At 42.7% G+C, this 18301-nt stretch overlaps 2 pseudogenes; both read left to right on the top strand.

Moving 5' to 3' along the window:
• Positions 1 to 1620: 1620 nt before the first annotated feature.
• Positions 1621 to 3354, top strand: LOC136525466 (uncharacterized; annotated as a pseudogene).
• Positions 3355 to 9260: 5906 nt separating this feature from the next.
• Positions 9261 to 14055, top strand: LOC136528067 (monocopper oxidase-like protein SKU5; annotated as a pseudogene).
• The last annotated feature ends 4246 nt before the right edge of the window (positions 14056 to 18301 follow it).

Below are 18301 nucleotides of genomic sequence, written 5' to 3'. Positions count from 1 at the left end.
TACCTCTCACGGACAGATAAATTTAATAGTTGATTTGATACATAACTTTTACATATCTTGGGGAAAGAGGCAAGACGAGCTAGAACTAAAATTTGATAAGTTGCAAAAGGAACATAAGCACCTTGAAGAGCAATATTCAGCTACTAATAATAAATTAGAATTAGCTTTACAAATTTTGGAAGAAAGTAAAGTTTCTCTAGGAAGAATTAGCCAGAATAGTGATTATATTAAAAAAGATATAACTTATCTATATAAGAAGACTGATAATATTGTTGAGCATAACAAAGATATATTGTTATCATCAGCAGGAATAGTTGAGTCCACTAGATCTTTAAATTCAGAAAGATGGAAGTATCTGAGAGCCTGTCTAGAAGAGACAAGTCACTCCAGCTAGTAAATAAAGACATAAGACCTCTAAGTTTTAAAGATAAACTAAAAGGAGGATGTGAGGATATTGAAACCTTAGAAGAAGTGATAGACTTAGAAAGAGATCTTGAAAGATATCAGAAAGATACTTTAAGGAAAATAAGGCCTCAACAAATATATCAAATGGGTTGGTTTGAAAATAAAAATGGATTATATAGAATATCTAGAGAAGTAGAATTAAGTGTATTGTCAGAACCAGTTCTGCTAAGAATTGTTAGTAAACAATTTGAGAATGCTTTAAAATATTCAGGGTATAAATATATACATCAGGGAATGTATATCATTGGAATTAAAGGAATGACAAGGAAAAAATTAGGAACTAAGGTTCTAATAACTTTATTAGATAAAAGATGGGACACAATAAATAAAGCAGCATTAGGATTTTTAGAAGGTGATATGAATGAAAATATGTTGATAACATATATAGCTCCAGACTTAATAATGCCAGTTAAAGAATTTATAGATAAGATGGCATTCGGATTTCAAACTAAAGGATATGAAGAATTTAAAGGAACGAATTTATTAGTAAGCATAGAATTTATAGGAAGGTTAACCAATAGAAGTGAAACCAGATATAAGGTAAATGTGAACAATGTTGTAGAAAGTATGCAATCTAAAGGAATAAAATTTATGAGTCCTCTGAAAATAAGTTCTGAAGAAAGAGCAGGAGAAGAATGGAATATAAGCTCATTAATAGAACCAAAAATTTTAAAACAACCTAAAGATTACATAAGCTATGAAAATAATAGAGGGTTGACTAGTATTAGGTTTGTAGATTATAAAGAACAAAGTTTAGATGATTTAGAAGCATCCAGTTCAGAGTCAAAATTGGAAGAAAACAGAAGGCATAGCATATGTGAATTTATGAAAAAATTAGATATAGATAATGAAATAAATCATTATAAGCAAAAGCTAAACAAAATTCATGATGAATATAAAACCTCAATGATATGCAAATGGGCTGCTATAAGAGAAAGGGAACTCTACTTTAGACGAGAAATATATAGACTTGAGAATATCAAGAAAGATAGAGAATTAAATGCTAAGAAATTCAGCATCCCAATAAAGAAAAATGAAATTGTGTCAAAACAAATAGATAACAGGGTAAGGGAAGTCCAAAAAGAATTAGAACATAGCAAGGATAAGTTAAATGACATAGAAGATAATGATATAAGCGAAGATGAGCAATGGGAAATTAATAATAAGCTCTTACTAGAAAGCTATGAAGAAGAGGATGAAGATACAATTGAGATATGCAGTAATAACTCAATAACTCTCATAAACCCCTTAGAAAATAAAGAGTTGCCTAAAAATAATGCTATAGAAGCAATGGAAATAGATCCAAGTTCATCAAAAAGAAGAAGAGGTCCTGAAATAAAGATAGAAGGTGAAAGTGAGAGACCAACTAGACAACCAGAAACTTGGCCTCCAGAAAAAGAGGAACCTGCATATAGATATATACCTGGACAATATAAGCATATGGGTTCAAAAAGAAGAGAATTTAAAAAGAAGGTGCAATTCCAGAATTATAAAAGTGATGGTGCTATACTAAATTTAGCAGCACATGATCCTATAGATTGGTCAAATATAATTAGCATATGGAAAGGATTGATAGTCCAAAAGTATATACAAAATCAGCATAATATTGGAAATAGAGTAGAAGATATGATTACATATTTAGAAACATTTTTAGGAGAATCAGTCAAAGTTTTATGGGAACAATGGGTAGAAGCTTTCCCTAACCATTATGCTCAATTAAAAATGGCTGGTAGTAATCCATATAATTTTGCAAATATTATATCAAGCATTGTAATAGGTGAAGATCCTGAATTAGGTTTTACTGTATTACAAAATGAAAGATTAAAAGAAATAGAAAAATTGTCACTGACAAGTTGGAAAGGAATAAAAGAATTTTCTCAACACTATTTGTATAATGCTACGACTGCCAAGCAAGGCTATAACCAAGGTATAGTAGAAAAATATTTTAATAAATTACCAGAGCCTTTAGGTTCTATGATATTGGAAGAATATAAAAAGGAAACTATTGGTAAAGAATATAATATCTCTCAGGCTATAACATTCGTTTTCAAACAGTTAAGAAAAATATGCATGAATATATAAGCCCAAAGATCAATGAAGCAATCAGACTATAATTTTTGCAATAAAATAGTCCAAATACCATTGACATATGGAGAAGAGAGATCTAGAAATAAGAAATATTCTAAGAATTATAAGAAAGGAAATGTAAAGACAAAGAGACGTTATTTCCTTAGAAGATCAGACAATAGAGCTCCATTCCTCCATAAGAGAAATGTGAGAAGATATAATCCTAGAAAAAATTATGATAGTTCATGTAGATGCTTTATCTGCAACTCGCCAGATCACTTAAGCAAAACATGTCCTAACAAAGACAAGAAAAGGTATTCCAATAAGCAAGAAGAACAAGAAAAGGTTCAAATAATAGATAGTGTGAATGAAAATATCTTAGTCTGTGATGATGATATAATGGATGATGAATCAATATATTCAATTATAGAGACAGATGAAATAGAATATGATGAAGAAAAAGAATCAAGTGATGAAGAGTTAGATTTAATTGATGAGTTAGCAGGATTAAAGATAAAAATGATGGATCAAATAAATTGCGAGCACAAGTGGGATCATAAAAAAGGTGATCCTAATATAAAATGTGTATTTTGCATATATTATGAAGATCCAGTAGAAAGAGCAACATGTAGGCTATGCTTAAGACAAGCATGCATGTCATGTGTAAAACAGCAAAATGATATGAAAAAGAGCTCAGAAGCTAAAATAATATATGAAGAAGATAAAGTGCAAGAAGTAATTCTAGAGGAAAAAAGAAACAAATATTTAAACAATATTTCCCAAGAGTTTCTCATACCTAGATTAAGTTTTAAGACTGAATAAACTTTGTCATACTTTACTCTTGATGTTAAAGATATAATTTGGAAGAAATATGCTGAAAGGCATTACAAAACCTTTCATGATATACAAAAATACTTTATGAAATTATACCAAGGTAAAGAAAGACATCTAGGAATAATTGTGAATGCAAATACTTTTCCTTTACTTCATTTAGATGATAAATTAATTGTCAAGCCTCATCAAAGATTCTTAATATTGAAGGCTGATATAAATTTAAAATACTTCAGAAGTATACAAAGAAATATTGGAGATGATATATTCTTGCAGACTATTATTGATCATGGATTAGTTCATGATATATATGGTACATTTGAAGAAATATTTAAATCAGACCTTGGAATAGCTATCAAAGAAGCTTGTAAGAAATTAGCATGTATTCAAGGTAGATACAAAATTAAGTTTTGTTCTAATCCACCAAGATTTACACAACCAATAAGACCAGCATGCCATGATATTATACGACTGGGGGTACCTTCTGAACTCGGAACTCAAAATTCAAATTTTAAAATTCTCAAGTTACTATTCACAGCACTATTCAAATTCAGATTCACTATTCAAATTCGCGTTTACTATTTAAATTCGGATTATGAACAGCGCACGAGGCGGCTCAACCACTTTACTATTCGAGGCACGAGGCCTCTGCAAGTATGGCGAGACGTTGCTTTCACTTACGAATATTTTATTGACTCTGGATGAGCGAGCGAGTGATTAGTGAATATAAAATTGATATGTCGCTTTCGCGATTAGCTAATCTGGTGCTTAGTGAATATACTTATGCGGAATATTTCTAAGGATCTTAGCAAGGCTGGCGAGACCAAAAGTTCAGCCGGTCATGCGTACTATGCTTGTGACAGTCCTACTCGATACTCACCGTATGCATCACTAACTTGCTTCAGAACCAGGCTAACCCGGTCTACTCCCTCGCTATCCCCAGCCACGAACACATAGGACTCAGGCTCTATCGTCTCCCCAGGCAGTTCCACCCAAGGGGAACACTTTTCTGCGCACACAGGGTTCTCTACAAACGCCTCTATCTGGGCTAACACGAGAACAACACACGCAGAGGTTTCTCCTCTAGGGTCCCTAGCATAGAGACGTCGCCCCATATGAACGAGCTTAAAGGAAGGCAGGGATTCAAACGGAAAAGCTTAATTTATTTTCACAGAGCAAGCTTACATACGGCTTTCCCTTTCGGGAAACCCCAAGCACTTAGCACAAACCTTAGGGATTACCTTACAAGCGCAGGAAGATCGAGGACTTCCTTTATTCTCTAATTTACAAAGGTGGAGTGATACAATGGTAGTGTGTGATTACTACTATTCGTGGTGGATGATTCTCACAGAGCTTCTGAGATCATGTCTTCATGTGTATGTGTGAGGGTGTGGAGTTGGTGGTGGATGTGTCTGAGGCTTCGGTGTGATGCTTCTTCGGTGTGTTTCGTCGATGCTCAATGAATGCGCCCGGCGTCCCGCTTTATAGCATGGAGGGAGCGTCCTTCGCGCTTATCTTCTGAAGGAGCCTTTGAGGCGAAGTCATCGTCTGAGGAGTCTTCTCGACGAAGTCTTCAATTATTTAATTGAGGAGCCTTCGTGATTAAGGAAGCGGCCGATGTCTTCAATTATCTCTTTGTACTGTTGCCTGGACAGCTGGTCGGAATGATTGTCCTGGCTATAGTAGGCTACAGTAGAGTGACTGTATATTCCTTTTGCGCCGTCCTCCATCGCGCACTGATAGTATCCTTCTGGATATATTCTTTGGTATGGTCTTACACGCCCGAATGATTGATGTTGCAAACATCAAATCTAGGATAGGCATGCGGTATTAATTCCATGGCATGGCATGTATTATGGTGGCATGTATTATTATCTCTTCCCCCGGACAAATTATTGATAACACCTTATCAACATAAGGATTATATTTCTTGTATAAGTATATTGATATTGAACTGAGTCTATGCTGACTCTTCAATATTTTCTTCGTGATATTGAACTGAGTCTATGCTGACTCTTCAATATTTTCTTCGTTGTCCACTTCTTCCGGTTGCCATATTTCATACCAGGATCCACTTCTTCCGGTTGCCATATTTCATACCAGGACAACAATTCACGATATTCTTTTCGTAATTGACATTCTTTGCCATAACTTGGCTTTATTAGTCTACCAACTTCTCTCTGTATTATGTTATATCTTCCATAGTATTCTCTCAAGAATACTTTTATTATTTTATTTTGGTACATCATATAATATTCAGAAGCAAATTTGGTATTCCCTTCTAATTCTTTTGCTTCACTGAAAATTCTCCAATTATCATGGTTCGTGTCTTTTACGAACAACTCTTCATAATTTTGCCATGAGTCTGAGTTCCATGTAGTAGGAAAATTCTCCAATTATCATGGTTCGTGTCTTTTACGAACAACTCTTCATAATTTTGTCAAGCCTCATCAAAGACTATTCTACGGCTAGCCATAGAATAACTTATTCTATAGCTACCTTGATTTACAATAATGTCTGTACCAATTTACGATAACATGAATATGCATTTACGATACTCGTGTTACTATAACTTACGGTGATATTTACTATAATGTTATAGTAAATCATTTAGTAAGGAGTTACTGTAGTATTGTAAATTAGCATAGTAACTATTGTAACTCAAAGTAGCCACATAATAAATTATTCTATATATATACAAGATACTAGATCTTTATACTATATTTTAACTATTTTAATTAATTTATTTACACGAGGTATTATATTATATACAATATTAAAAAAGGAAGGTCCATACGTACTAGTACTAGATACTGATGGAGTAGATTGCTGATACTCATCGGCTGCCGTAGCCTTCCTCGGATCCGTCTCGTATCTTTTCACTCAGCCAGGCAGTCAACGCAAGCATGAGGAGGAGGAGGAGGAGGAGCACGTACCCCAGTGCCGTTCAGTACAGCTCTGGGCTGGGCGTGAACTGTCCCCACCACTCCAGTCCACCATCCTTTTGGGCGTGTTTGGTTGCCTGCATAAGGGCAAACCAGGTTCTCGGAATGCAGCCTGCTCATGTTTAGTTCCCTGATCATCCTCCCGAGTCAGACTCCGCTCGTGCAAAAGTCTTCTCCTGGCCTGGCTCACGAGGAACGCCCAAATCGACCATTTTTCTTCAGCCTGGCTCGCTCCGTGCTCCCGCGAGCTCGCGCGCCTGACGATTCCGTGCGCGGGAAGATGGCGCGAAGATCCTAGGGTTACCTTCCCCGTTCCCGCCATTCACCGCCTCTATATCTTTCCTTCCGCCGCCTCCCTCTCTTCTTCTTCTTGTCGCTCACCGTCTGCGCCGCCGATAAGCTCCACCTCCTCTTCCTCCTCCCCCCGGTGTTCTTGATGGATTCGTGGCCTCCTAATGCCTACCCTCTCTCTCGATTTGTTGCAAGTGCCGTGGATTTACGTCCTCTCGAAGCAAGTGAGTTTTTTCCCTTCTCTTTCTCCATTTTTTCTGTGCGATTTAAAATCCTAGGTCACCATTGTTTGTTGATCTCACTGCAGGCACACCAGATCTGATTTCTTGGCTGTTATTGCGGTATGGATCCTTGTTCTTATGTCTCATTTTTTTTCTTATTTTTTCAAGTAAAAATCCTATTTTCTGTATGCTAATCCTCTTTTCTTTGCTTGTGTGCTTGCAGATCTGAGCTCTCTCACCTGCTGGGTTGGGCTTTTGCTGGTGCTGCTGCTTGTTGACGTGGATATTTTGTATATCTACTCCTCCTCTCGCCTCCCCCTTAATCTGTACCGTGCGACAGTGAGTCCTGCGTTCTTGGATTTGGATGCATGTCCTACTTTGTGAGATTATGAGCAAGTATATGAAGTTATCATTTTGTCTGAGCTATTGTTCAAGTCTGTGATGATTCCTTTTGTCCTGAGCTATTGCCTTAGTCTATGATGATGCCTTTTTCTGAGCTATTGCCCTAGTCTGTGATGATGAAAGTCTTATTTTTAGCATCTTCTAGTATATGATGAATCTTTTTTCTGAGCTTTTGTCCAAGTTCATGATGATGACATTATCATTCTGAGCATTTGTTCTTAAATTCCATTCATTTTTTCTGGATGGACTTGGAAGAGAAGAGACACATTCTTTTTGCTCGTGCTGCTGCTCTTATCACTGCTATGTATGCCCTGCTGTTTGCTAGACTTAGAATGCTTCAGAGTCAGCGGCCTCAGATTAGTTATGGCCCAATGAGCATTAGGGATGAGGAGCGCCAAAGGAACTTGAACTTAATTTACAACTACAATGATATAGAGTGTGTGAACATGCTTAGAATGAGAATGGCACCATTTTTCCTGTGATTCTTCACTTGATCTGAGACTTTGGGCAATAGCAATGATGTTTTTTTCTGTGATTCTTCACTTGATCTGAGACTTTGGGCAATAGCAATGATGTTTTTTTCTGTGATACTACACTTGATCTGAGACTTTGGGCATGTGCAATGATGATAAATTTTCTATGATACTACATTTATACTGAGGCTTTGGGCATGTGCAATGATGATAAATTTTCTGTGATATTACACTTATGCTGAGACTTTGGACATGTGCAATGAAGAGTGAGGACTGATAAGGGCTTCAAAGAAATGTACCTGAACAAGGTGGCAAAGGCCCTGCAAGAGTTCTGTGTAGTGGGTGGTGGCCTGTCCCTGTGCAGTGGTGGCATCTTTTATGTATACCTAACTACAGTTGGTAGATGTGTAGTGGGTTGACCTTCTCTTTTATGCAGTTGATCTGATCCTGCATAGCTTACTTACTAACACTAACATATAGTTAGTGTCTTAGATAACCCTACATCTACAACCTAGATCAACCTAGTGGTGGCAATTTGACCATGAGTCCATTGCCAATGATGTGAACCTTGTGATTCTGAACTTGATATGGGCGCCAGCCTGTGCCTGTGATTTGCACAATTTTATTCTGAGCACTTGCCTTATTGCCTGTGATGTTTGTTTTCTTATATCTGAACACATGTCCATTGCCTGTGATGCTTTATGACTGAACTGAGCACTTGTCCATTGCCTGTAATGTTTTTAGATTGATCTGAGCACATGTTCATTGCCTGCGATGTTTTTTGATTAATCTGAGCACATGCCCATTGCCTGTGATGTTATTTTAATTAATCTGAGCACATGTCCATTGCCTGTGATATTTTTTGATTGATCTGAGAATATGTTCAACTATGGCTTGGTATGTTGTTCATGTTGGGAAAGAGCCTGGGGTCTACTCCAGCTAGGGCGAAGCACATGCTCAAGTAGATGTTTTCAAGGGAAACTGCTACAAAAAATACGAAACAAGAAATGAAGCTTTGCTAGTTTTCTATGGTGATCAACCTAAAAATCCACCTCTCCTCTAACCTGTCAGTGCACCTCTACTAAAAAATGATGGAAATGGCAACTTTTGCTTGTGCCACAGTTCATTTATACTTATAATAGCAGTAGTTATTGCCTTGCTAGTAGGTTTTTTTATTTAAAAATTGATGTAATATCTGATGTCAACTAGTGAGTGGTAATGTTACCACTACATGCAAGAGGTGACTAGAACTTGTTGTCTACAACCAACCAAACAATGATTCATACATGGGCTTTTTAAATCTATAAACACATACATGCAACCAAACACTGTTTTAGCCCAGTCTAGTTCTACATATGCATGTAACCAAACAACCCTTATTACATATATCTGGTCTGAACAAACATAGTGCTGCGTGAAGCTGGCCTGGCTGGGCTGGGAGGAATACCAAACACGCCCTTTCTTGCTTCGTTCCCCCCTCTCAACCCTTATTACATATATTTGGTCTGAACAAACATAGTGCTGCGTGAAGCTGGCCTGGCTGGGCTGGGAGGGATACCAAACACGCCCTTTCTTGCTTCGTTCCCCCCTCTCCGTGTTTCCGCTTCTCACACTGGTGTCACTACTCACTAGTCACGCGCTCCGCTCCGCTCCTCTCCTCTCCTCTCCACTTCGCCGCTCCCTTCCCCACTCACAAGAAGAAACTGAAGTTACTAGAAGAGCAGAAGAAACCCACACCACACCACGCCATTCCATTTCCACTGGACGGAGCCACGGAGGGGTGCAGGAGCGCAGATAAAAAGAGAGAGTTCGGATCTCCGTCTCCCCTCCCCACAAGTGAACAAGAAGCAGCAGACCTTCTTGACCTAGCAAGCAATGGCGGCGCTAGCGCCGCTCCTCGCCGTCGCGTTCCTGGCCGCCGTCGCGCAGGCCGCCGACCCCTTCGCCTTCTTCGACTGGGACGTCTCCTACATCACCTCCTCCCCTCTCGGCGTCCCGCAGCAGGTCCGTGCTCCCTACTTCGCCTTCTTCCTCTGCTGCTTGTTTGCTGCTACTACTAGTACTCAACTCTGCGTCTCATTTCTCATCCCTCTGCGTGCGACTGCAATACGAAATCGAATCGAATCCACTCGGGAGTGCGTGTTCTCCATTCCTTAGAAGCTGCCCCCAAGGCTTGGATTTTGCTTCCTCCTACGGTCCTACCTACGGGCTCAACAACATTTCGTCTTTTATTTCTGATATACGCAATAACACCATCGTCGAGATTGGATTTCTCGCCCCCTGATTCAAGTTAGGCGGCCGCCAGCATTTCTGACCGTTGGGGAAAAGATTCAGTTCTCGATGCCTGCATCTCCCTTTTCTGACCGGCTGACCCGACCCGCACACAGCAGTCCATGCTCTCTTTTGCCTCAAGATTCCCTTTTTTTCCATTCAAAAAACAATTCTGAGTTGCTTCCTGCGCATTTGCAGGATTTCAGACTTGCTTGTGCTCCTTGTCCGCTCAAAGATTTTCGACGTATATGGAAGGCAATGAGTGAACAGACAGACGGTTGAACGAACCAAACGCTCACCAGGGCGGTTCGAAGTTCAAACACACTGCTACCCGCAAAATTTCAGTATTCAGATCTCCTCTACTCCATACCCCTGCTTGCATATATACTTCCGTTCCGAGCCATTCCCATACTCCACACTACCGGCTGGTCACTGCCAAACTCACTGTTCCCAAATGCTTTAGGACTCAGCCTCCCTCGAAGACTTTCTAGTAGCTACTACAATATGCCCGTCTCTAACTCTGTGTATGCCTGTCTCTTGTTTCAGGTAATCGCAATCAACAAGCAGTTCCCAGGCCCTATCATGAATGTCACCACCAACTACAATGTGGTCGTCAATGTGCTCAACAGCTTGGACGAGCCCCTGCTTATCACTTGGTGAGCACTCTCACAGACTCATCTTTGCAGCGGCCTCTCTTATGCAATTGTTTTTACGTGCCCCCGCTTTCATTTCATTGACTCACTGTGTATGGGGCTCTGTGATATCAACCCAACAAGGGATGGGATCCAGCAGCGCAAGAATTGCTGGCAGGATGGGGTTCTCGGCACCACCTGCCCCATACCGCCGGGTTGGAACTGGACTTACAACTTACAGGTCAAGGACCAGATTGGCAGCTGCTTCTACTTTCCACCCCTTGTATGCAGCGTGCTGCTGGGGGGTTTGGAGGTATCACTGTCAACAACCGCGCGGTGATCTCGGTCCCATTCGACATGCCAGACGGGGACATCACGTTGTTCGTCGGGGACTGGTACAAGATGAACCACACGGTAAGGGGGAAAAACACGGCTTATGTTGCAGTATGCATGACATAGTTTTCGGATGATCATGGGTGTTCATTGTGTTCGTCTTCTCATCTGCAGCACCTGAGGAAGATGCTTGATGATGGGAAGGAGCTGGGGATGCCAGACGGTGTTTTGATGAATGGAAAGGGGCCATATAGGTATAATGACTCCCTCGTGCCAGATGGCATTGAGCACGAGACTATCAAAGTTGAGCCAGGTGATTACTTTTCTCGCTCTAAGCATCATAGGGCTCACATCAAACTGGGATGGCATGTTTTTGGATTGGTCACTAGAAGTCCACCCTTCCCATGTTTTTAAATCTCAGAAGTTCATCTGTTTGCTGTTGCTTCACATGAATGTTACCACTGAACTACACACAATGTTTTCCCTAGATGTTGGGGAATGATGGTGATAATTCATTATCACTTTCATGATGGCAACACCTACTAAAGTTTATTTGACTAATGATTGCTTATGTACGTATTCATAATCTGATAGCTGACAGCTTCCATTCCTCAACAGGAAAAACATACCGTTTCCGTGTCCATAATGTTGGTGTCTCCACAAGCTTAAACTTGAGGATTCAGAATCACAACATGGCCCTTGTTGAAACAGAAGGTTCATATACAATGAAGCAGAATTTCACTAATCTCGACATCCACGTGGGCCAGTCTTACTCATTTTTGGTCACTATGGATGAGAATGCAAGCAGTGATTATTACATTGTGGCCAGTGCTAGGTTTGTGAATGAATCGCTCTGGACCAGAGTCACTGGTGTTGCGATTTTGCAATATTCAAACTCAAAGGGCAAAGCATCTGGTCCTCTTCCTGATCCACCAAATGATGAGTATGACAAAACTTTCTCAATGAACCAGGCACGCTCAATCAGGTTTGTAGAAAAGAAAGAAACTTTCTTCATGGTTATTGGTTATCCAAGTGACTGCAGGCTTGACTTTCCTATTCAATCCTTTGTTAGTACTGCTGTGTATACAAGCAATATAGCTCCTTCTAGTTGTTTTGCCCCATACCTTGCCGTTGCCTTTTATCTATCTTGTAATATAGTTCATGTGCATTCCAAGAGATTCCCTTAGATGGTCTGCTTTCTGAATCTGAATGGAAAACCCTTTTTGAATGAAATACATGAATCCTTTCTTGATGAATCAAAGCTTTTGGGGTTGAAGCATTTCAGAATTATTTTCTGCCCAAATATTTGCCCTCTTTCTATTGTACTTCTTCCATATAAGTTGCATTAGAAACTTCAATCTGTTATGAACACCAACAGCAATCTCTAAAAGGCTTAATATTCATTAGTTTGTCTCTACTAGCATCATCAATGGACAGAGTGTTGGGGTGTCTGCTAGTATCTGCAGGCAACAGACAGTACAGACATTTAGCATTGTCTAACCAAGTTTTCATGTGCACACTGGATTATCAGATTATGTATGTATCTACATCTTGGCCTCACATAGCACCTTTTCTTTCTAGGATGAACGTGAGCACTGGTGCTGCTCGTCCGAATCCTCAAGGCTCATTTCACTATGGCTCCATCAATGTGAGCCAGGTTTACAAATTGAGGAATGAACCACCTGTTATCATCAATGGGAAGAAACGGACTACACTGAGTGGTATCTCTTATTCCCCACCTGATACTCCTCTGAGGTTGGCAGATCTCTATGACAAGAAGGATGTCTACACACTCGACTTCCCTACAATGCCAATTGATGGACCACCAGTGATTAGAACATCTGTCATTAACTCCACATACAAGAACTTTTTGGAAATTGTATTTCAGAACAATGACACAACTGTCCAGACCTACCATATCGATGGATATGCATTCTGGGTCGTAGGGTGAGTAAAGCTTCTATTTCTCATTTCCTTATGCTGACACATTTTTCAAGAGTCCTGGATACTGAATCATTTTCATACTACCAACAGAATGGACTATGGTGAGTGGACTGAGAATAGCCGTGGGACTTATAACAAGTGGGATGGTGTTTCTCGTTGCACGACTCAGGTAGCTGTTGTAGGATAAGTAATAATGTTTGTTTGTGTTTCTGGATGCTAATGTTCATACCTTTGTGGATACAATAAATCTGTTACTTTTACACTGTAATAAAGCGACATATCACATGCACTTGTGTAATGATTGCTGAAAGTGTTGCTGCATTCAGTCTAACTGATACTACTACTGTGTTATTGACCCTGTAGGTGTTTCCAGGAGCATGGACCGCTGTGATGCTGTCACTTGACAGTCCAGGTTTTTGGAATGTACGGACGGAAAACCTGGACACATGATATCTGGGTCAGGAGACTTACATCAGGGTGGTGGATCCAAATGGAGGCTATAATGTTACCGAAATGGTTGCTCCAGACAACATGCTCTACTGTGGCCTCCTCAAGGATAAACAGAAGTATGATATCTGCTTATCTTATGTGCTGCTGCTCCTCTAGATAGTAGAAAACCCCTTTCCTCCATTTATGAGCAAATGCCTGCTAATAACGCTTCGATTTTTTTCTCTCCCCCTTCCCAGGGCTCAGAAGCCTCATGGTTCAAGGTCATCAGCCTCTGTGGCAAAACTGAACTATCATGTGCTTGCGGTTTTGCTCGCTTTGGTAGCCTTGGCGTTGGGCCTTTGACAAGGACTGCCAGCTTGTGGTCAGGCTGCTGTTTGCAGATTAATTAGGCGTTTGACAGAAACACTGTTGAGTAGGTCAGTCGAATTCGTAGGTTCCATTCATGATTTGTCTATCGATTGAAATACTGCCGTTGCACATCTTTGTCGATCAGAACTGATTAACATGCTCAAGAACTGTGCATTAGCTCGATCAGCATATTTGAGGCTGTCGGCAGCTGGCACCCGCAAGCAAGGAGTGAGCAGTTGTTTTCTTGATCAGTCAATCTGTGGAGAGTTGGATATTGTTGGTTGTAGCCATGCATCACATTGCAATTAGTCTGTTATAGTAAGTGCTATCCAATTAATCTGTGAATTTTAGACCTGCAGTTGTTTCAGCTAAACTATGGAGAATTGAAGGCATTACTGTGCACAACAGCAGGCGTTACTGTATCGCAATTAGTCTGTTAAACAATGGACAATTCCGGTAGTACTAGATCTGATGACGCGACCGTTTGACTGACTGATGACGCGTTTTCTTTTAACTAATTTCTGCCCGGTTTACCGGTGACGGTGAGTGCTTAAAGCAGTCGATGGAGCGGTGGTGATGATTGATGAGTAGGCTTGCCCTTGCATGTGAGATCGCCATAATTAGCGCCACCATAAATCAGATCAAATAAAGTTACGCTGGGATTTTGACCGTCCGGCATGTTCGCTTGCTCGTAAATGATCGTAAATTTTCAGTCAGGAACAGTGTTTTTCTTTCACACCAAACCAGCTAGCAGTAAATAATCCACGATCGTTTACGGCCTCCCGAACAGGCCGGCTGATAGCTGACTAGCTGAGTAGTGAACAGGCCGGCTGATAGCTGACTAGCTGAGTAGTGACTATCAGCTAGTATTTCAGTGCTAGAGAGGTCAGCTGCCCATACAAGTTTGACATCTTTTTTGAATGCTTTTTTTATTGCTACAAGTTTGACATCGTTTTTTAATGCTTTTTTTTTTATTGCTACAAATTTGACATTTGAACCGAAACGATCGTCTCATCTACAGGCTATATAGAGTAACTAACCGTGCTTATCAAAATTATTGTATGCTTTCTGTTATATGAATACAAACAAACATTGTCAGTGTCGGTTCGTTAAAAAAAAATCTACAGGGTGTACGATGCCACTTGCCTGTTTTACCACCACTCATAGTTATCTCGTGAAGACTCTTTTTTAAAAAATTGTTATCTCGTGCTCCTTCTCAGTTATGAGACCATCTCCATGTTCGGCGAATTGACACGTAGGGCCACTATCTTCGGCCGTTCGGCGTGGCCACCTTGTTCGTGGCCGCAAGCTGGCTTCAGTCTCTGAATTGGTGGGACCATAGAAAGGATCGTTGGCGGCGCGGCGAGCCTAAGGATGACCACGGAGACGTGAGAGAAAGGGAAGACACGTCGGTGAAAAGACAATAGACTTTTTTTTTTCCTGAATATTAGTATTTTTAGACCAAATTAGCTAGGTTTGGAGAGCTAATGGGTAGTTGGGTGGTGGCTAAAAACCAAGGTTTTGAATCTCCGGCTATAGTTGTTTGAGAATGATTTAGCTAAGTTTTTTTTATGTACAAGTTAGCTCTTAGCTGCCGCTATAGCTGGCTATAGCCTGTTTTGGGACATAGATAGCTAAATGACTTAGCCGACTATTTAAAACATTGCCAAAAACTAAAGCCAGTGTTAGTGTCCTGACGGACACGCGCGGCCGGACGCCTGCACCTACACTCTGTTTTGTGCGTCCACGCAGGGCCCGCATCGCCCCAACGTCGCTCGCACTGCCTAATCCCCTGCTCGCACCTCCTTTGCTTCCCCGCTCGGTGGTGCCCCAGCAGCAATACCCGATCTACTTTTAAAACATCCAAATAAAATATTTACAACATGCTTCTGAAGACAGATGAAACAATTAAAACATGCATCTAAAACACTTAAAAAAAACATATGAAAACACTTCAAAAAGCCATTGCAAAACATATAAAACATCAGGTAAAACTTGCAACATATATGTGTAACATATGCAACATCCAAATAAGCACACATGCAACAAACGTCTGAAAAAGCAGATGAAACATTTGGAACGGGCGCTTGCAACATACTTGTACAACCATTACAACATGTGCAACATCCCGATCTATTTTTGCAACATCTGTATGAAACACCTGTAACATACATCTGAAACATCTGAAACAATTAAAACATACTCTTGTAATATGTGCTTTCAAGCTTTACCAGTTATCAATTTATACGAAAAAGGGGGAATAAGAAATTGGTGCACAACATCTCCTTGCTGCTTGGTAGAATGGAGGCTCATCGGTGTGTGGTGTTCACTAGAGGTAGTGGCCAGCGACCCTTGTAGCCGGCTGCAGTGGCTGCACGTCGCGGAAGGGAGGCGTCGGCCCGACGACTCTTGTAGCAGGCGGCAGTGGCTGCACGTCGTGGAAGGAAGGCATCGCCCGCACGAGCGGTGGGGAGGCCGCGACCGCACGACTTGGAGAGGGCAGCAGCGCGCCGCGCCTAGCAGGACCGGCAGCCGAGCACTGCAACTCGAAGGCGGCCGCGCGCCGTGCCTAGCAAGGCCAGTAGCCGAGCGCTGCGCCTCGGAGGCTGCCGTGCGCTCGAAGGTGGCAGACGAGCAGATAAGAGCGAAAGGAGGATAAACTAGTGGATAGAAATAAGTGAATGAGCAGTTTTTTAGAAACGAAGGAGCGTGGGTTGTTGGGCTGGCATCGTGGCCCAGCAACGAAGCATCCGAGCGGACGGACACCCGGTTCAGAGCTTCATAGAAAAACTAACCCACATGTTTAGATCCTCTGTTGAAACTAACGGTTTCAAACAACGTGGAAGAGACCGAGGCCTCCGCCCGTCGAACGTCGCCCTTGGGCGGAGGCTCGGGACAGGAACGATAAGGGGGGGAGTGGTGAGTAAGGGAATGACACGGAAAGCTATGGTTTCATTAATTCGTCCACCCACCAACCTGCACGGTTACAAGTGTCCCCTATTTATAGGACTCAACTACTACATAGCAGAATTTATTACAATGCCCCTCAACTGCTACAATATATTCCTGAAATATTCCGCCGCTAGCCTCTTGTTTGCGGGGCAATCCTGCCATACCGTCTTCAAGTGATGGGCTTCCATGAGCAGCCGGCCCACCATACCTTGGTCTTCGTCCTAAAGGCCTGGGTCCCCGGTGCTGGCCTTCATCTCTAGGGGCGCGCCGATGCCTCGGCGGGTCTCTGCCGGACAGTCGGAGTCATTACCCGCGGGTCTCCACCCGGCCGCACGGGGGCCATGGTTCTCGCCGCTGGCCTCCGCCTTTAGGGGCGCACCGTCGCCTTGGAGAGTCTCCGCCGGTCTGAGCGGAGACATCATCCGTAGGTCTCCGCCCGGCCGCATGCCCCGGCGTTGGCCTCCATCTCCAGGGGCGTGCCGTCGCCTTAGAGAGTCTCCGTCGGTCTGGGCGGAGACATCATCCGTAGGTCTCCGCTCGGCCACGCAGGGGCCATGCTGGCGCGTTTGCGTGGACCGCGAGCGCCTACGCTTGAGTACCTGCACACACTTAGGCAAGATCGTTTGTTTGATTAGTTTAGAGATAAGGCGGCCACCGCCCGTATTACCGGAGACGCCCACCTGAGCGGTCGGCGGCATACGTGCCTGGCCTTGGCGGAGTCCGCGATGAAAAGGAGATTCAGCACCCTTCGAGCATAGCCGGGAAAGTTCCTTTAGTCAGCGTCGGGTCTCCGCCCGAAGACGGTCGAAGACGCCTTGGCGACACCTCGCTGTCGGGGGCCTTCGCCACCCGCCAAAGCCATGTTACAACAGTTCCCCCCCTTTTGAGACCATGGTTTGCCGAAGCATGCCGTGAGCTCAAAACGCCTTGGCCGAAGGCGTCCGCGGGGGCGGAGGCCATATTCGGTGTCTTCGAGAGAGGCCCCGCTACTTCCCCCTGGCCCGCTCTGGCGTAGCCGTTGCCCTACGTTGCGGCCGTTTCTGCCGTGTCAGTGTCCATTGCATTCCCTGCAACTTTTTCAGAGGTGACCGTTGTGCAGCGGGTGAATCTTTCGGAGGTGACCGTTGTGTGGCGAGAGTCGGACCGCCTGCCCGCTGCCTATATAAGGGTGCTTTTGGTGGCGGGGTCCCCCCCACACCGCTCATTCACTTTCATTGCATTCAAGAAATCGCTCTCTGCCCTCTTCGCTTTCGCCTCTTGCTGCCCTCGCGCGTTCCGTCTTTCTGTTCGTGTCTTGCGCTTAGGTTGCTGTCGTGGTGGCTTTCCTTTCTGCCTCCGCCCAAACTCGCCAGCCCGCCTTCTTCGGACCCTACCGCCACCTTCTCAGCGTTAGGGCCGTCGGCTAGGGTGCGCGCTTTGAGGAGTGCATGCTTGCCTCTGCCTCCACGTTGGAGTTGGAAAAGCTAGTGGAGGAGGATTTGGGGAGTGTCTCTGCGTCTATCGGAGACCTAATCGCCGCGGACTCCAGAGACATGGTGATAAAGTCTTGGGACTTCGGCCCCTCCTCTATTACTGAGGAGGCAATCGCGAAGATGTTGAAGGAGTCCTGTTTTCCTTCTTCCAGGGTAAAAATCCCTCCACCGGGTCAGACTGTTCCGGAGCCGAAGGAAGGATAT

This window comes from Miscanthus floridulus, chromosome 19 (assembly GCF_019320115.1).
Source record: "Miscanthus floridulus cultivar M001 chromosome 19, ASM1932011v1, whole genome shotgun sequence".
NCBI lineage: Eukaryota > Viridiplantae > Streptophyta > Magnoliopsida > Poales > Poaceae > Miscanthus > Miscanthus floridulus.
The sequence above is the reverse complement of the archived record's forward strand: the minus strand, read 5'-3'. Positions and strand labels throughout refer to the sequence as shown.